This window comes from Chionomys nivalis, chromosome X (genome assembly GCF_950005125.1).
Source record: "Chionomys nivalis chromosome X, mChiNiv1.1, whole genome shotgun sequence".
Lineage (NCBI taxonomy): Eukaryota > Metazoa > Chordata > Mammalia > Rodentia > Cricetidae > Chionomys > Chionomys nivalis.
In genome coordinates, this window is record NC_080112.1 from 117,982,343 (window position 1) to 118,002,704 (window position 20,362).

General features: G+C 43.0%; 1 protein-coding gene across 4 annotated transcripts in view; it reads left to right on the forward strand.

Moving 5' to 3' along the window:
• Positions 1-20,362, forward strand: part of LOC130867582 (A-kinase anchor protein 17B-like) — a 177,163-nt gene that overhangs the window by 132,486 nt on the left and 24,315 nt on the right. For 3 of the 4 annotated variants that reach the window (XM_057759628.1, XM_057759630.1, XM_057759631.1), the window contains exons 1-2: positions 8,914-9,218; positions 17,189-17,290. The gene's annotated coding sequence lies outside the window, so the exon portion shown is untranslated. Of the gene's footprint in view, positions 1-8,913; positions 9,219-17,188; positions 17,291-20,362 lie in introns of those variants that run through there. The other variant, XM_057759629.1, reaches the window with a different exon arrangement.

The following is a 20,362-nucleotide window of genomic DNA, read 5'->3' on the forward strand; positions in this document are numbered from 1 at the left end:
CCTCACTTGATTCTCCCATCTCAGCTTCTTGAGTAACTGGAACCACAGGTGTTCACCACTAGTTTCCATTAAAGTATTTCAAATACTAAAGTGAAAGGGGGAAGTCTACTACCTAGACACCATCACTGTTGACATTTTGGTCTATAGTTATCGCATTTTTGGTATATTGTATTTTTAGCTTCCTTTAAATTGCATATTTCTTTCTACCCAATATAATGTAATTTTCTTTAAAAACTACCTTTCCAGTTCTCTAAATAGTCATAGTGTTCTGTGGCTGGTAGTGAGGATCTCTGACCCATTTTAGGGAAGAGACATATTAATGATATCCCTGGGAAACAAAAGCACAGCAAAGATGGATGGGAAGGAGGAAGTGTGGACCTGCAATGATAGGCAGTGTCTTCTGTTTACTTGGTGATGAACGTAAGTCTAGACGCCATGCTTTCCCTTCTCTTCGTATCTTCACGACACTGTGTTCTGTTCTCTGTAATTTTTGAGGGACAGGGTTGAGAACAGTGTTAGTATCTTCTTGAAACTCATCTTTGCTGTGTAGCTCAAACTGGGATCAAATACTTGATCCTCTTGTCTCAGCCTCCTGAGTGTTACCACCACACCCAACTTGTCCTTTGTACTCGGTTCTCAATTTGGCAGTTTTGCTGAGGTCAGTATGTTCAACTGACTGTGTCTAGAGATGACAAGACATTTTGGAAAAATTTTCAGGAATCCCAGTTTGGGTTACTAGAAAAGATTCTTGCAGTTTTCAGCTGCTGAAAAGTATATGATGATGCTAGGCTCAAAAGTAAAGACCCAATTCTCCTGCATTTTAAAATTGGAGAAACCAAGCCCAGAGAAGCTAAATGAATCACTGTAGGTCACACAGTTCTGTTGGCAGAACCTGGCTAAAACTTGAGTCTCTAGGTTTCTAAGGCTATTGTCATAGAAGACTTGTAAAACCTTTAATATTAATTAAGCAATTCTTGTAAAAACTCAGTGAAGTAGGTTAGGGTTATTTGTTCTGACTTTAGAGCCACTTACTGCAAAGTGATTAAATGTGTATAAGCCAGAACTGATTCCACTATAATTAAACATGTTTTTAATCACTCTCAAAAGAACAGACTATTAAGTAGGGTTATTATTTTAGGAATTAGCTTTCAGTTTCTGGTCCAACCAGTTTGAAAATCACTTCTCACCTGGTATCATGGATTTCTTTTATATTCAGCAGAAAGCCTGTATTTTCTTAGTAAGATTAAGCAGATATGTTGTGTTTATTTAGCTGCATCTTAAGGCTTTTACAACCTTCTTAGTAAATGAACAAATGTGGAGGAGGAAGTGCCTATCACCTGGCCACTTACATAAAATGACATTGACCTACTGATATTCCTTCCAAATGAAGACTTTAGGGCACAATGTCATTTTTTAAAAACTTTTTCTTGTATGTGTGTGTGTGTGTATGTGCACGTAAGTCAAATGACAACTTGTGGAAGTCAGTTCTGTCCTTCCACCCTTCCACCATGTGAGTCCTGTAATGGGACTCAGGTATTCAGGCTTGAGGCCACAGACATCTTTACCTACTGAGCCATCTCAACAGCCCCTTAGACTTTGATTTCTTATCCATCCTCATTGCTACACAGAATAAGCAGGAGATGCTCAATAGGTAGCTAAATATAATTTATTTTGATTCCTATTGTCTGAAGAGGATCAGAGAGTTTGCCAAAACACTCTTTAACCCAAGTTTGTTTAGAAGCTTCTTAGGCCAGTACAGCAAAGGAGTTGTATTTTTGGATCAGATCTGAAGTGGGACACGTGGGTTTTGAGTTCAGAGCTTTTTGTCTGAGATCCCTATTTCTCTCCTTCTGGTTTTCAATGCTTCTGTGATGTTTGTATTGGCATTCTACCAGTGCATGTCCTGTCTAGAAGTACCGCTGATACCAGAATGACTTCCTGTCCCATTGAAGTGTCTAATCATCCCCATGTGGCACTGTCTCTAGCTTTGTAAGTGGGAGGGAACAGATTATAGACAAACCTGAAATGATTCTTGGAGAGACATTGAATCCTAGAATAGCATGGTCACGTTTCCCAAGGTTAATGACAGAACAATAGTTCAAATACCCTAAATAATGGTAGCTTTTTCCCCTGTAAAATGAAAAACAAGATATTTATTTAAGTTATTATGTAGATAAAATATGCTAAAAGAAGTGAAAACACCTTGAAAACTGTGATTCAGTACAAGTACCTTGAAAATTTTCCCATAAAGTCTTGTTCCTTTCCATATGCAAATGTTAATAATTAGCTAATGTTACTATGTAATTCTTATAAGTGGCATTTGAATTTGGGAAATAGACGTTCTGACCTATGAAGAAGAAAAGAATGGACAGAAGAATGTAGATGGATGCTATAAAGGGGGTCAAGTATAAAAAATAGAATTACAACCTGCATAAACAATATCAAGTAAGAAACATACGCTTAATGTTTTAATAATTACCCTATCCTAAGGAGTTTAAGTCTTGTATTAGAAATGGCTTAGCTAAGTCATGAGAGGAAAGTAACTACGACTATCTAGTCTTCAACCACATTGAAGACCTGAGAAGGGAAGTAATGTTACTTGAGTAAACAGGAAGTGCAATCAAGTAACTTCTAAAATATGCAATAAATAGTAGAGACAACTGGTTATCTGGGCAATCACCCAATTCTCATTTGCAATGTTGGAGGAACCAACTTTGGTTAAGGCCTAGAGTAACTGACAGACCATTTTCAGAGGAAGGAAAAATTTTCAAAACCATCTTACTCTGTCTTGGCAAGGTTTGGCAGGCTTTCTTCTTGTATCCTGCTTGTCCTGTCAGGACACCGTGCACTTTGTCAGTGGTCGAGGCATGGGCAGTTCTTTGCCTAAAGGCCAGTTTTGCCAAGATGAAAACAAGTTCCAAGTGGAGTGTCTTCAGTGCCCAACATTGTTTAGGGAATAGATCAGTGCTGCTAGGAGCAATCGTGTCTCACATCAACAGAACCCTAAGTTATTTAAATGCCATATTTTATAGTTCTTTGAAGTGGTTGAAGATTATCTATCTATGCGGAATACAATCTCTATGTATAAAGAATCTGATTAGTCTAACCTCTGAACTGTAAGCCACCCAATTAAATGTTTTCCTTTATAAGAAAAAAGTAAGACCGTATATTAGAATATTAAACAATCTTTAATCAACTGTGCAACAAATGAGGACAATGACTTCAAAATGTAAACAATGCATGAGTATCTTTATCAGAGGCAGAAATGTATAGCACAATATGATAAATATATTCTAAAATTGTATCAATATATAAAATGTCTTAAGCAGAGGTAGAAGCATGCATCTATATAATATGACAAAATATCTTTGCATAGGTGTACAATGTCTTAAACAGAGGTAGAAGCATGAATCTATATAATATGACAAAATATCTTTGCATAGGTGTACAAATATTGCAAACAGAAATAGGAGCATATTCAATATAATAAATATCATTTGAATTTGTATCAATACACAAGAATATATACCATGTAAATTGTCTATAAATAATAGCTCTATTATTCACTATTAGTATTAGTGTGAGTAAGCTCACACTAATCTACCTAATTTTCCAATTTCTTACCCTTCCAATTTTCCTTTTTATTCAAAGACATTCCTGAGCCTACATAATTTCCACACCAACCCCCAACCCTATACCAGTTATAATTAACCCCTAATTGATGTCACTAACCCTGAGGACAAACTTTGTTGGGAGAGGAGACGTCATCTTCTAGAATTACTTCCAGCTGTCATGGGGGCAATGTTCTTTCTATGGGATCCTGTAAAACTAAAATGATGGTTAAATTTCAAGATTATTGTCTGCTCTAATTGCAAATTGTCTCTGAGTAGCCTATAGGGTTTTTCTGAAGTTCTTTTTTTTTTAAATGTTTATTTATTATGTGTACAATATTCTGTCTATGTGTATGTCTGCAGGCCAGAAGAGGGCACCAGACCTCATTACAGATGGTTGTGAGCCACCATGTGGTTGCCGGGAATTGAACTCAGGACCTCTGGAAGAAGAGGCAATGCTCTTAACCACTGAGCCATCTCTCCAGCCCTTTTCTGAAGTTCTTATTTGAAGTACTGGCCAGAGTGTTGTAAGAAGGCGCACCATTTCAGCTAACCAAGTTGGAATAATTTTGAGCAGCTGGTACCCAAAACCAATCTTAAAGTAGCGCTATCAACATCATGATGTCATATCAACCAGGTGGAATCATTGTTGTGGAGCCCCTTCTTCTTCCTGGAAACTTAAAAGATTACTGCAGTAAAATTTATTGTTCATTGTGGAAAACTTAAACATTATTCATATAGACATATGTTCAATGAAAGGTACGATAGAGACAACAAAAAAGGTATGGAGAGAAATAAAATTTTTCCTAAATTCTTTCTTCTTTCTGTCCCATACCAGATGGCTCCTGATATGAGACATAAGCACTGAATTTTTCTAGTAACAACATACTTAGATTTAGAGAAGAATAGCTATTGTCCAACTCCAAAGCCAGCTTTAATTTTTAAGTAGAGATATACACATGTTTAGGTAATGAAATTTTTTACCCTGCAGATGACCTGTCCTCATAAGTCAGATTTCTGTTTGCTTGGTGATTCTTTCTGGATCTTTTTTCCTTTAGGTATCTAGATACCACAGTCTCTCCATATTTTGAAGATGAGTATTTTCCTGCAAAGACAAGAACAGAACCCTGCCCAACCCTTATGAGGTTTCCTTACCACCTGTATGATTGTCATCTCTGTGGATGAGCTGTCATTTCTGTCTCAAGAGGTTTCTCCTTTTCAAACTTAATATTTATTAATTTTGATGGTATCCATAGCATCTGGCGCAATCCACAAACTACCCCAGATGTGGTAAACTCAGCTGTGTAGACTCTATTTGTTTTAACAGTAACAATAAAGCATGCTTTTAGAGGCCAAAGAACTAAGAACTTTGTAAGGAAAATGAAAATCTACCACACAGTGGTAGTTCAAGCATGAGTTTTGATAAAATTAATGTTAAAATCCTATTTAATAGCAAAGCTCTGTAATTTCAAGATTGTAATTGGTTCATTTTGTCAACATACACTCCTGTTCATGTGCTTCTTATTTGGACTATTAACAGCTACAGCATGCTATCAATTTCTTATTTGATATGATACACAAAAAGAGGAAAAAAAGCAACACACAGCCTTTTAATAAGTTGAGTTTTAAAATTTAAACTGAGAGAGAGAACCTTCATCTGGCGACGGATGGAGATAGAGACAGAGACCCACATCTGAGCATTGGGCTGAGCTCCCAAGGTCCAGTTGAAGAGCATTAGGAGGGAGAATATGAGCAAGGAAGTCAGGCTCACCAAATCCAGCTGGACTGGGATTGAATGAGCATGGGATCAAACTGGACCCTCTGAATGTGGCTGACAGTTGGGACAGACTGAGAAGCCAATGATAATGGCACTGGGATTTGTCTGTACTGCATGTACTGGCTTTTTGGAATCCTATTCTCTTTGGATGCAAACTTTCCTAAGCCTGGATGAAGAGGGGAGGGCCTTGGACTTCCCACAGGGCAGGTTACCCTGCCCTCTCTCAGGACAGGGAGGGAGGAGGGTGAGTGGGGGAGCAAGAGGGAAATGGGAGGAGGAGAGGAAGTGAACATTTTGATTGGTATTATTTATAAAGTAATAAAAATAATAAAACAGCCATATCAAACAGAAAAAAAAATAAAATTTAAACTGATTATAAAAGAAAAAGGCCATAATCTCTATCTAACCTTCAAATTGCCAAACTTAGTGAGTTGAGTTTAAATATCCTTCAGTGGCATTCAACAAGGGCGACAGAAAAGCTGTTTCGTTTCACTCATCCTTTCGTCCATTTGGTCACATCTGAAGTTCAAAGGAACTGGCTCTGTGTGTGTGTGTGTGTGTTGCTGTGTGGTTAGCGGACATATTGAAGTCCTGAGTTTAATTTCCAGCCCCCAACAACCAAAGCCAATCAGCAGCCTTGATGTCCGCTTGCCAATGCTAAGGAAGCAGGGTTATTACTCCCAGCCTACTCAGGAGCTCCCGGTGGAAGTGTCCACTCTTAAACATTTGTATTTGTATAAGAAAAGCTATGCACACAATGTACTACATGCCTAACACATGGGGATAGTCAACTCTAAACCTTACATGTTATTTTAATCTTACACATTTTCTACCCCTGAGTATTTGACACATGGTGAGTGTGCATGACATATTTGCACAGTGAATAAAACATTAGATCCATGAGTTGTAGGTCAGGCAGAGGAGGATAGGGATCAAGTTCATCTGGATTTCGTATTAAAGACATGAGAGAGAATATAGCTCACTGGAGACACAACAGGAATTTCGGTTTAGCCGAAGTATACAGTGTTCCGAGATGGCAGTAGAATGGGTAGGGATGAAGTTGGGCACATGAGCCCAGGTTACCCAGGCTTTTACTTGCAGTGCAGTGGGTTGGGATCTCAGAGAAGTGGGGGCAAGAGGGGAGTGGGGAAACATTAGCAACTGTGGTGGGCTGTAATGATATTTTGGTTTGTTTGTTCGTTTGTTTGTTTTGATTTTTTGAGACAGGGTTTCTCTCTGTATCTTTGGAGCCTGTCCTAGAACTCACTCTGTAGATCAGGCTGGCCTTGAATACACAGTGATCTGCTAGCCTCTTCCTCCCAGAGTGCTGGGATTAAGGGGTGCGCCACCACTGCCCAGCCTGACATTTTGTTTATAATCTAACAAATAAAGCTTACATGAAGATCAGAGTGCAGAGATAAGCCACTAGTTAGCCACAGAGGCCAGGCTATGGTGGCACACACTTTTAATCACAGCAATCAGTAGACAGGCAGATGGATCTCTGTGAGTTCAATGCCACCCTGGGCTACACAAGATTGAATCTGTCTAAAAGAGAAACAGTTCACACAAAGGCGATCCCAGAATTTAGGATTACATCCTTTTAATCCCAGCACTAGGGAGGTGGAGACAGGAATGATATGGCTGGGCAAAGAGAGGAATATAAGGCGGGAGGAGACGGGGGCTGAGATGCAGTCTGAGGATTCAGTCTGAGCATGCAGTCTGAGATTTTGTAAAGACAGCATTCAGTCTGAGGATTTGTAGAGACAGGATTGCCCCTTCGGTTTGAGCATTGGAAGAGGTATAAACTCTTTAGTGGCTGGCTGCTTCTCTGACCCTTCAGCTTTCACCTCCTGATAGCTGACTCTGAGTTTTTATTATTAAGACCAATTAGAAATCACACAACATTAGGATTGCCTTCCATCTGAGTGATTAGGATTGCATTACAGTGGGCCTTTAAGTTGGGATGTAGTGGGGGACCCTATTATATTTTAGAATCATAGGTGTGGCATTTTCTGTGAAACAGACAAGGAAAAGGAGGTGTTGGGAGCCTTTCCAGCTGAAAGCATACAAGTTTAGAGGCAAATCGGCTAGTTCAGGGGCTCTGTGGTAATTGTGCAGAGAGGAAGGGGGTCTGAACATCAAGCAGAGGTGAAGATTTATTTAGGACAGAATGAGCAGCAGGGGTCTTGACAGAAGACAGTAAAATTAACATCACCTCCACCCCACCCCCAACCAGATAATCAAGCAGAAAACTGTCCGGTAACAGCTGCAGCACTGAGAACCTCCCCCAGGGAAGGAGCTGACAGGAAATCTACTAAGTGTCAGCTTTGTGACTTGTCACTCGTGAAAGTGCATGTCAACTTGGAGAACTCGAAGAAAGGCCCTCTAGGCAAGGATTGTGACCACCCTGGTCTTCCCTGGGTATGGAGCTAAGGAGGGAGGGCACATCAGCTCTTGGTGTCTGCTCTCCAAAGATTTACAACAATTGGCTTATGTTCAGAGAAGACCCTTAATTTGTGCCTTTGAGCAACAGAGCCTGGAATAGTGGGCCAGGAGAGCAGTCTTCAAATTGTTAGATCACCGTGGAGAAGGACAGGCAAGGCCGCCATTGTTTATCCTTAAGCCAGAAGGCCAGAGACCCAACTGGCCATCACAAAGCCACAGACCGAGTCTTGGTGACTGGTCCTTGAAAAGTTTCCCAGCTTATAAGGGCTGAACTCCTGTACTAGGACAGTGGGCAACAAGAAGAAGATAAACACACAGCCAGCACGTGTTCTTTCAGGTCCTTGCTGACTTAGATGGGGACGATCTGGTCAAGTGAGTGGCTGGTTCTCAGTTATGATGGTGGGTAACACTTTCTCCAGGCTGTTTTCTCTCTCTCTCTCTCTCTCTCTCTCTCTCTCTCTCTCTCTCTCTCTCTCTCTCTCTCTCCCTCCCTCCCTCCCTCCCTCCCTCCCTCCCTCTCTCTCTCTCTCTCTCTCTCATTGTGTGTACGTGTGCAAGTGTGTGGAGGCCAGAGGTTAGTGTTGGGTGTCTTCCTCATTGCTTTGCACCTTATTTTGTGAGCCAAGGACTCTGGCTGAACCTGAAAGTCACCAATTGGCTATACTGGCTGGCCAGCAAGGTCCAGGAAGCCACCTATCTCCACCTCCTGCCCTATGCCTATTTCCCTGGCGAAGGGCTCACGGGTTCACCTTGCCACATCCCAGCTTTTACAACTGTGCCAGGGATCTGAGGTGATGGTGGTTACAGTCTCTAAATCCCGTTATGGAGGGAGGTGAGTAAACGTGGACAAAACCTTGGGCTGGTCAGACCCTCGCAAAGGTATTAACTTTGGTCCCAGCTTTGCTGCCCCGGAGGGGCGGGGTTACTACAATGTTTGCTTAGGAGAAGGCGATTGGCCCTGGGGAAATCCAAGGGGCGGATCTAGTCGGTGGTTGCTATTGGTTCTGCCGGCAAGTTGAGGGATGGCAGCGAAGGGGGCGGAGCTCACGAGGAGAGGTTCAGCACAAGAGCCCACCGAGAGGAGCGAGCTTGCAGGCTTGTGAGCCCGCACCCCGGCAGCCCCCCGCCAGGATCCAGGAAGCATCCACCAGGAAGCTCCTGGGGCTTGCAGCGGGGCGTTGGCACGGGCACGCGCACTTGCATCGCCGGCTCGGATGCGGCGAGGACGCCTCGGTGTCGCGACCTGAGCCATTCAACAGCTGGCCTCGCCCGCAGCAGTCCCAGAGAGCGACCGGGAGCGTTGATGGTTGACACTGCGGCGACTGGAGGGAGGCGGCGACAGGAGCTGTGGCGGTTCCGCTATCCCAGCGGAGCCGAGCGCGGAGGTAGATGCCCAGGCGCCCGGTAAATGCCCCCAGTTCTGCTTACCGACTAGGCGGCTGCGTCCTTCTGCGTCCCGGTTGGCCGGCCGCCCTGGCCTACCAGAGTCGTGGGTGCCTGGCAGGCTGGCTCCGCGCGAGACTCTGAATGAGCACTGGGGAGGGGCTTCTGAGAGGACCGGGTAGCCAGGCCAGCACTAGCTGAAGTCTGGTTTTCTAGAGACACCCCTAGGCTTTCCCCCTTGGATCCGTCAAGCTGCTCTCTTGGGTCTCGGTGTCGCACTAGGGGGCGCTGTGGCCGTTGCTGCAGCCGAGGTCACTGGAAGTTTTCCCATAGGGTGCACTAGATTGCTTAAGGAAAGCCAAAGGATGTCCTCCCTGATGGACGTCTGAGCCAAGGGCTCCAGTTCTCAACCCGTTCCCCTGGCATTCATCATCTAGTTAACTACTAGCAAGGGCCCGTCGCCTCTACCCTCTGTTGACGACTAGGACCTTAGCTTCGGGGACTTGAATCTAAGCTTGAGGTTCCTAGTGTGGGTGGAATTAAACTACTTCTAATTTGATCAAGAAAGCAGGGTCACCCTCAAAAGCCTTTGGAGTGCAGTCTTGAGCTTGGGTCGATGGGCAGGAGGGTCAGGGGACACTCATGCTGTGGGTACTGGTATGCCTGAGCGTGTTGGTTACTGGGACTGGTGCCTTCTTTACCTTTATCAGCTGCTTGTTGAGATTTTAGTTGAAGCCAATTACTCCCTGAGTACTTTTTGAATGCCACAAACTCTAAGGGGTGACTTGTGTTGATTGGAACCCTGGAATCTAGCATGGGGGCCACTGGGGCCTTATTATTTGCCACAGGGTCTCAAAGATGGTACCCATTTTGCCCGGGGTTCCTCCTGCCTCAGCCCTGATTTTGAAACCTCATACTGTTGAAAGAATGTAAGGTTGTGCAGTAAGTATAATTGTGAAAATGTACTTGTGGTCTCTCAAATTCGGTTCTTTTAAAAGAAGAAATTTTAAGCATGTGAGATGCTAATAGCCACATTTTTCTGTGCTCTGTTTTTTTGTATTCCTGTGTGTGGAATGTGTCCTCTCAAAAGGATGGAGTAACTTGAAGCACGGGGTAACTCACATGAAAGTATTTCTTACTTCAGTTCTTGCGCAGCACACAGAACAGTGGAATAAGCCTCCAGGCACCGGTGCCCAGGGAATGCCAGCTGCTACCCGCATGAGAGGATGCATGGGGCTGACTTGAGGAATCATAAGGTAGAGGATAGGGCATGCAGAGACCCTCTTCTGCAGTAGGTGGACCCCAGGATCACACCTGGAGTGTGCCCCTTTTGTCTAGTTTTTGCTATCACACATTCAGGTAAAGTGTAGCCTTCTACTGGCTTTGTGTGTCATCTCCAGCATTAGAAAAATGGAGAGGCTTGGAGTTTAGGGAATGTGGATTTGAAGATCAGGCAATACAAAATGGTGGTGTTGGAGAGAGAGAGAGAGAGAGAGAGAGAGAGAGAGAGATTAAAGCACTGTTCTGCTAAGACTAGCTATGCATTTGTTTTCCCAGTAAGTACCCCTGCTTTTGCCAGAAAAAAGAACTTTTGTTTTTCAGGATGGAAAACCAATCTTACTTTAAGTATAATTATAGAATTCTTTAAAATAAACAAAATTTTTGTTAATCCTTTGGGAATTTCATACATACACACAAAGTGTTTTAATCTTATTTACCCCGTTCTTCCCCTAATTCTTTCCAATATCAAGTCCTTTAAAACAACACCCCATATAGTGTTGCCTGTATATTCATGGGCGGGGAATCATCCGCTGGAGCAGGGTAAGCCCTTAAAGAAAACTGACACTTCCCCTCTCCGAAGCCGTGAACTGTCAGCAGCTGAGAGAAGAGTCTTTGCCAACTTTTTTCCGAGGTAGTAGTCTAAGAATTCTGATTCAGAGGTTTTTTTTTTTTTTTTTTTTTTTTTTTTGTGGCTTCCAGCATACTCATGGCCTTTCAAGAAGCTTTGAAGCTCACTTGCAGATGGAGGCAGCCTAATACCTGGGCCCCAGTGGGAGCCATCATGGACTGTGTGAAATCCAGGGGCTTATTTTTCAGAAGAGGCAGTGTAAGAACTGGGGCATATAAAGAAGGAAAGTCAGTGACTTATTGAGTTGCTGTAATAATAATAAGACTCATATTAATTGAGTGCTTGGGGTTAAAGTACTTGATTTGCATCATTTCATGTGATTCTTCAAAACTCATATATACGCATGCGTGTGTGTATGTATGTGTGTATATGAGGAAAGAGTGGGCATGGCAGCTCAGGCCTATTATTCTAGCACTCAGAAGGTGGAAACGGAAGAATTAAGGTCATCCTTGGCTAGATAGAGAGTTGGAGGCTACCCTGAGGCACATGACAGCCTGCCTTATACACATGTAAAAGATAAAAAGAAGGAAAATCCTTGTAAAGTAAGCACTAGTCACTATTAGGGGTTTGAGTAACTTGAATCCAAAACTCGGAAATTTCAAACTCTCCAAAATCTGTAACTTTTTGCATATTGTCATGATGGCACAAGTGGAAAAGTCCACGTATGCCGTCATATGATAGGGCGGCTGTAAAACAAAGCTGCATTAAATAAAATGACCTGGAGGCTACACAGCAAACCTGCATGGTAAGCATAAATGAGCTCTGTGTGTCCACCCTCAAGATGTCTCCTTATATATAGATCCTTGCGATCGCCATCATTCTGGATAAGGGATACTCCAAAGGGATCTTCTACAGTTCACAGAATTTAGGTAACAAACCCAAGAAAACTGTCTAGCTATTTGGGATTTAAACCCAGGACTACTTGCTTTTGAAGGTAGTTTATGCTGCTGCTGTTGTTGTTGTTTTTTTTTCCTGTCATAGTTTTGTGAAGAGGACTTTGAAGGCTGGGGAAAATTTGTATTGGGAGGGGATAACTGGGGAGAAGCTCTGCATCTTTTAAAGACCTCAAGGAAGACTGGCTCAACTAAAATGGGCCAGTGCACCTAGGGGTAGGATGCAGGCTAGGGGTGCTGAGGTAGGGAGGGTCTTGTTTTTAGTGTCTTGAGGGGAGTTTGCGATTTGATACAGTAATACATCGAGGATGCTGAGAAATTCTTTATCTTGTGTGTGAGCACGTGTGCACGTCACAGAAAAAGTGTGGAGCTCAGAAGACAGCCTCAGTTACCCTCCCTCACCTCTGCCTTGTTTGAGAGAGTTTTTTTTGTTGTTGTTGTTGTTGTTGTTCAGACCTGGGCATGGCAGGCTAGCTATCCTGGGAGCTTCCAGGGATTGGCTCACTACAGGGACACTGACACTACCGACATATCGGCCACGCCTATCTTTAGTAGGTTCTGGAGATCTGAACACAGGTCCTCCACTCTTGCACGGTAAATGTTTTACCCACTCACTGAGCCATCTCTCCTTAGCCTGGCATGTTGAGACTGTTTGAACAAGGAAGACTGTGACAAAAGTAGTGCCAGTTATCTGGTGTGACCTACCTGGGTCCCTGAACCTATTTCTCTCTCCTTTTTTTTTTTTTGAGAGTCTTGTTCAGGTGTGAGTATACTTAATAATTGTCTTTGTTATTCCTAAATTCTTAGGGAGTACCAACTGTATACAGTTGAGCAGATTCTTGCCTTAATGTGTAGGCTCTAATCTATACTACTTGATTTTTGTTTTCTTTCATTTTTGATACAGGGCATTAACTTGTAGTCCAGGCTGGACTTGAACTCACGGATATCCACCTGCCTCTGCCTTCTAAGTGCTGGGATTAAGGGTGCGTGTGAGCCACCATGCCCAATAGCCTATAATGCTTGAAAAAGCAATTAAGTTTGGGGACGGCCCACATTGAAAAGCTGCAGATCTCAGTAGAAATCAAGATCTTTAGCTTATCTTGAAGTTCTAGAAGGTCTGGGTTGTTTCACCCAGAAAAGTCAGTGCTTTCCAGATTGGACTCCTGTAGCTGGGGGGAGCTAAGTGATGTTCTGTCCGGTCTCTCCATTTCACTCCTGGTAGCCCTGTAGTCCCTGGACTCCTGCCCAAGGGAAACAAGCCCTACCTAGGAAGATTCCAATTGAAGATTATCATCTTGCCTTACCATGTAATCAGGAAATTGTCAGCCGACCTCCCGCAGCACTCTCTGTGAAATGAACATAATCGTAGCATGTGGGGCTGCTGCAGGCATCGTTGATAGGAACTGAGCATCATCCGTGGGCAGCTTCTTTTCTTCAGGCCCGGTTATATTATGATACATTCCACTGAATCTTTATTTTCTATTCTTTTCTTAGACTCCAGTTTTCTTTCTATTGCATATTGAATGAATATAGGATCTGGGTCAAAATATTATTTTAAAAAAAACACAGTTCAGGGTAAAAACAGAAGAAAAACAATTAAAACTAGCATGCTAGTTTGGAGGGAGGAAAGGGAAGGGGAACAGTGCAATTATATTATTACCTCAAAAATCAAGAAGTGTTTGAAAGAATAGCATGCTAAAGTTATTCATCTCGATCTTTGAAAGATTTAAATCTTCTGTGTAGGTATTTGTAGGATGTATGTGTTTGTTCATGGGTGAGAGGAGTGTACATGCATGCTGCGACATGCGTGGCAATCAAAAGGCAACCTTGGATATCAGTCCTTAACTTCTACCTTGTTTTTAAGACAGAGTCTCATGCTGTTTCCTGTTGCATTTGTCAGCCTAGCTGCTCCTTGAGCTTCTGAGGAGTCTCTTGCCTCTATCCCCCATCTCACCAGGGCAACATTGGGGTTACAGACACATGGTATTTGCCCAGATATGCAGGAATTATGGGCGTCTGAACGCACATCCTCACACTTGTGTCGTCGCTGCTTGTATACTTTACCCACTCAACTATCTTGCTAGCCCTGAAAGCACTCTATGTTCTAGAAAGGGATAAGCCACTTTGTGTTGGCACTAGACAACATTATGCCAGTCTGCCCGGGAACTGCAGGGAATTTAGCATTAGTGGCCCTCTGCTTACCAAATAGTGATGATGCTTCTTCCTGGGACAATTGTTATGACAACTAAAATTGTTCTTTTTTAAAAAAATTATTAGATTTTAAAAAAAATATTTTTTAAGAGCCATGCATAGTGGTGCACCTATTACTTTTTGTTTGTTTGTTTTTTGGTTTCTCGAGACAGGGTTTTTCTGTGTAGCAGTCCTAACTGTCCTAAGTGTCTTGTAGACCACGCTAGCCTCGAACTCACAGAGATCCACCTGCATCTGCCTCTTGAGTGCTGGGATTAAAGGCGTGCGCCACCACCGCCCAGCAATCTAAAATTGTTCTTATGCACATACCATTCCTCTCTAAGGGAGCAATTGTGGCACATTTAAAACCTACAAAGCACATTCTCGAGTCTGACATTCATTTCTTATGAACAAATGTTAATAGTATCCTTGCTATTTTGTGGCACAAAGTGTTCTCGTCCTCTTCTGGCATTTTCTGCATCAGATTCCAGTCATCTGTCCTAATTTCTCTCTCTTTTTAGACTCAGGTCTTTGAGAGTGAACTCAATACGACTCATCACTACAGCCCCCAATGTGTCTGTCTGAGTAGGTGATTGGTAGGTACACCTCAGTTACCCTCAGTGTCCATTAGTGTTAACAGCTCTAGTCTAAAAGGGCATGCTAGCCCGCATTACCATTGCACCCTTGGCTTTGAGATACTGGTTTCCACATTCTAAATACTTCTGTATTACCTTTGAAAAGGAGCTGTAGGGCAAAGTTTCTGTTTAACTCAGCTTTAGCCTTATTGAGTTTCTCCTGTCTTCTAATTGTCCCAGACTCTGAGGTGATATTGGGGAAGCAGACATGTGATTCTTGCTCTCACAAAACTTACAGTTGAGGGAAGGAAGGAAAGGAGATGCAAACCCAAACACATTATGATCGGGTAGCACTGATGTTGTGGGATAGCATCTCTGAGGAGACTAGACTTTTGAGTCAAATCCTCCTCCCCCCAAAAAGGAGTCAGGCATGAACAGATCTCGGTTGGGGCAAACATGTTCTATAGAAGAGACACAGTGCGAAAGCCTTAAGTGTTATAGCTAATGAATTTGTGTCCAGTAAAGAGGCCAATAGAACTAAGATGGAGAATTCAGGAGGGGACAAGGAGGTGAAATGAGTTGAAGGAAGGAGGCTGAGGCCATATTTCAAAGACGAGAAGTTGAGATTTCCTTTAAAGCCACTGGAGGGTTTCGAGCAGATGTCTGACATAATTTGGCTTAGGGTGTTTAAAGTCAGGCATGGTGGCACATACACAAGACACATTACTGTGAGCAGGAGGATTGCTGTGAGGTCAGCCTGGGTTACATTTTGAACTTTAGGCCAGTATGGGCTACAGAGTGCATGCCTGTCTCCAAAAATATGCAAAAGTTTTGACTTTAAATCATGCTGGCTCTTATCTAGGGATGGAAGCAGGAAGGCTAGTTAGGAAGTTGCCAACATGATTCAGGTTAGGGCGACGAGACATTAGACCTAGGAGGTAGCAGCAATGGGGAAATGGGTTTGGAACATGTGTTGGTGGTGAAGGGATTGAAGTGGAGAGGAAGGGAGGGTAACTCCCAGGTTTCCAGCCCGATCCCCTGGGTGGAGGTGCCTATACTCAGGAAAGTGATAATTACTGGGTGGGAGGGAGCTAGTGTGAAGTGGAGGGCAGGTTTGGGGCTGGGAATTAAGAGTTCGGGTGCACTTGTTTGGCTGAGATACCAAGGAAAAATTCCACTGGAGACAATGAATAGGCAGTTGAATATGAATCTCAGGTTGGCAGAGCTTCAGCCCACATAAAATTAAATGCAAATTAAAGGTGCTTCGGGGTGCCAAAATATACTAGCCTAGGCCTCATACCTAAAATGATAATGATCCAGTGTGAGCAGGGCTGGAAAGGAATCAGGCTCGGTAGTTCTGCTGATGGCCTGATTCTTTGACTTGATGTTCCAGGAGAGCAATTTGACAATAGGTGATGTAGCTGTATACGATTATTCCTGACCTTTGTCATAGTGTATTTTGAAGAAACAATTTAAAAAAGCTTTGTACAGAGCTTTTTATGCTAAGTGTTCATTCTTATAATAATAGTCTAGAGTAATGCTCTTTTTAAAAGGGTAGTGCTCTTTCAGTGAAAAAAAAAAAAAGGAGCCAGGCATGATGACTCCGGCCTGTAATTCTAATAGTAAGAGGGCGAGGCAGAAAGATGGTGAGCTCAAAGCCGGCCTGGGCTGCACAGTGAATTCCAGGCTAACCAGAGCTACAAGGGGAAACTCTCTCAGGGGAAAAGAAAAACACAGATCCCTAAATGGGAAGGGAGAGCTAACTGTTCTGGTTTCATTCTGTGACTGTGATAAGACACTATGACAGAAAGCAATTTAGGGGAGGAAGGGGCTTATTTGGCTTCCTGCCAAGTCCCAATCTATTCTTGAGAGAAGTTAAGGTAGGATCCCCAGACCGGAAACAGAAGCAGAGACCATGGAGGAGGATCGCTTGCTAGCTCACTCACAAGCCCATGCTTAGCTAGCTTTCTTCCAGAACCTAAGACCCACTGCCTAGGGGTGGCGCTGCCTACAGTGGGCTGGACCCTCTTACCTTCATTACTAAGCAAAACAAGCCCCCACCCCCACCCCCGACATACCCCATAGGTCATTCTGATCTAGGAAACTCCTCAACTGAGGGTTTCCTCTCGGCGACTGTAGATTATAACAAGTAGGCAGTCAAAGGTAAGCGGGGCACTAACTAAAGCTCTACTCACCCCATATAGAATCTCTCTGTATGTAATGTTTGCATAGCAATCTCTGGAATTGTTAGTCACGCGGGTGCAAAGCCAGGAGAGTGGTAGTGTGTGGGGGCAACAGCGTAAACCTCACAAGCTGTCCATGGTGAGCATGATAAACAGTTGGGTTACTTAAATTTGTGAATTACTTTATTCACTTTTGACTTTGTACTTGTTTCTCTCTGACAGTGTCCCCGCCTTAGGATGCCACAGCACGGTGCTCATCATGAAGAGTTCCCATGAAGCGTGGCCTTTGTGATATTTCCTTCTTTGACACATTTCCCACAGAAGGTATTGGGTAATATATCCTATTTCATGGGACTTGGATTCAAAGAATTTCACCTTGGGGTTTTAGAAAGGTTGGGAGCCACGCGCTCAGAAACCCGAGTTCACTCTGGTGTAAAGGTTGCTTTCGCCCCCTAGGTGGCGACTGGTAGGCAGGAATTTTGCTGGTAATTTCAGACTGACGCACGAAGCTGCAAAACACTGGCGGTGTCGTGATAAGCATTTCCCACAAATAATACTCAGATTATTCAAGGAGTGAAGCAGGAGCCTAGCAGATACTCAGCCGCATTTCTTTCAGTTCCCTCTGGCCTCTTTTTATTTCCCCGTGTGAATAAGAGAAAGCAGTAAGTCTGCAGGCAGCGTCGTGGTAAATTAATCCAGGTAGAAAGCAGCTTTCTTGGCTGGAGGCGTTTGGGAAAAGGTGTTTCCCAATAAAGAAGGGGAAAGGACAAAAGGACTTGTCAGACAGGTCTGCTAGCTGCCTTGTGCATATAGTTTTTAACTAGCTTCCTCCTTTGCTATCATGGGCTCACTCATAACACAGCAGGACACAGAATCATGTAAATACAGAATTTATTTTTTCTTTGCTTGCTTATTTATTTACGTATTTGTTGGTTGTTTTTTGGGACACGGTGTCGTGTATCCCAGGCTGGCCTCAAATGGCCTCAGATTCCCTATATATTCAAGGATTGTCCTTGAACTTCTGGACCCTCCTGTCTCTATCTCCCGAGTGCGGATTACAAGTTTATGGCCATGATGCCTGGTATATGTGATGCTGGGAATGGGGCCCACGGCTTTGCACATCAGGAAATCAGGAAATTAATTTGCACTGAAACAAATTAACGAGTCTGATTTTCTCCTTTCCTGGGTTCCCTCCCTTCTCCTTCACATCCCCTCCTATTCCCTTTGGTTTGGGTTTTTGTTCTGAGACAGGATCTTATATATCCTAGGCTAGTCTTGAACTAGAGATCCTTCTGTCTCTACCTCCAGATCACTGAGATGACAAGGCCTGTACCACCATGCCTGGCCTGTTTTCTTTGTTCAAAGATTCTAATTTCCCACACTGAATTCTGCCTTGTAGCTGGATCTGAGTCGTGGTAGAAGAGAAATGATTCTTAGAATTTCACTGTTGCAAATCTGTCATTCCTGAATGCTACAGGTCTCAAAAATCCCCTTCTTTTCTTCCCAGAAAGTCCCATTGTCTTATGTGAGTTCTTTCACGCCCCCAGACTCTGGGAATTCCACAGAAGGACATAAACTGGCTATTATTCCAATACTGAGTGCTGCTCAATTTAATGATGTGATTTTGACATTGTTCAAAGATCAGAGCACATGGTCAGTCTCAGTTTTTGAAATGATGTTTAGGTTAATGATGTGTCTGGATATGGGAGCGTCTTGACTAAAGAGCTGTGGAATATTTGTATTTGATCAAGGTTTACTGGGGATTCCGTATTTGCCAGAAGAGTGGAGATGGAGTTAGGCTGGCTTGACCCAAATAAACGTTGGGTGTCCTGCTGATTTCCATAATGTGTTTGTAGAATTTTGCATGTCTTACATGCTTTCAAAATGACATCCTTAAGGTTCAAATGCAACAAAGAACTACTTTGAGAGAGAATGTGAGTTGTGTAGACTGTCCCATTTTTTTCCTGCTGCTACTTTTTGCATGTCCTTCATTCAAATGGCCTTGCTGATATTCTGACTGCAAATGACTGAGAATGGGAAAAAACAAGGAGTGGCTTTTGACGTATATTTTTCCTATGACACAAATGCTTTTAATCAAAGTCAATTTCACTAAAAATTATATATAAATATATATTTATACATGAAAATTTATATATATAATTTATACATATACATAAAATTATAATATGTATATATTGAATGAAGTATCAGATAAATTTCTCTAGTCTGTCCTGAAATGAAAGTGCTGGAGTGGCTTTGGGTGCTGACTCCAGAATTTGTGGAGTTGACCTTGTGCTGTGAGCATCTCTAGTCTCTTACCCTCATCCCTAAACTCACAGTCGGCTGTTACCTAGCCAGCTTTGCTACTACAAAGAAGCAGGGAAGAGCAGATGGTGGAGGATCAGATGGCTTGATGAGTCGAGAAAGCAGTCATGTTTCCCGGGACTCTCCCAGAAATGTTCTGTTTTTGGAAGCATGCGTGTGAAATATTCTAATAAAGCTATGGATGCAAGATAATACTGGTAAAACTGGGTGTGGTGGCTCATGCCTTTAATGCCAGCACTCAGGAGGCAGAGGCAGGCACATCTCTGTGAGTTTGAGGCCAGCCTGGTCTACAGAATGAGTTCCAGGATAGCCAAGGACACACAGAGAAACCCTGTCTTGAAAAGCCAAAACAGGGGGCTGGAGAGATGTCTCAGCGGTTAAGAGCATTGCCTGCTCTTCCAAAGGTCCTGAGTTCAGTTCCCAACAATCACATGGTGGCTCACAACCGTCTGCAACGGGGTCTGGTGCCCTCTTCTGGCCTGCAGGCATACACACAGACAGAATAGTATACATAATAAATTAATAAATATTTTTTTAAAAAGCCAAAACAAATAACAAAAAGATACTGGTGTAAGCATTGTTGCGTAGCTGGAACGTTTTTATTTTAATAAACGAAGCCACTTCATTTTAATTAGCTCACAATGAAAACATCACACAGCTGCTTTGAGTTTCTGCCCTGACTTTGCTCAATGATGGATTGTGACCTGGAAGTGGAAGCTGGAAAGAGAGCCGTTCCTCCACAAGTTGGTTTTAGTTTTTGGTCAGTGTTTCATGACAGCAAGAACATATGTTGGCACCAAAAGTGGTGTTGCAGCTGTCATGGACCTGACCGTACAGCTTTTTTATGCCTTTGGACTATTTTGTTTGAGGATTGCTGAGGATTTTGGCACTTTAAACTGAAAAAAAAAAAACATTGAGTGCTCAGAGCTTAATGGATTTGGTCTAGTGGGAGCTCGGAAGATAAGGCCACGAGAGACGTGCAGACAATGGAGGCTTGGATTGTGAGGTTTCAGAAGGAGGCAAAGACTATTGAGGCCATTTGTGTGATATTTTGGATAAAGAATCTGGGAT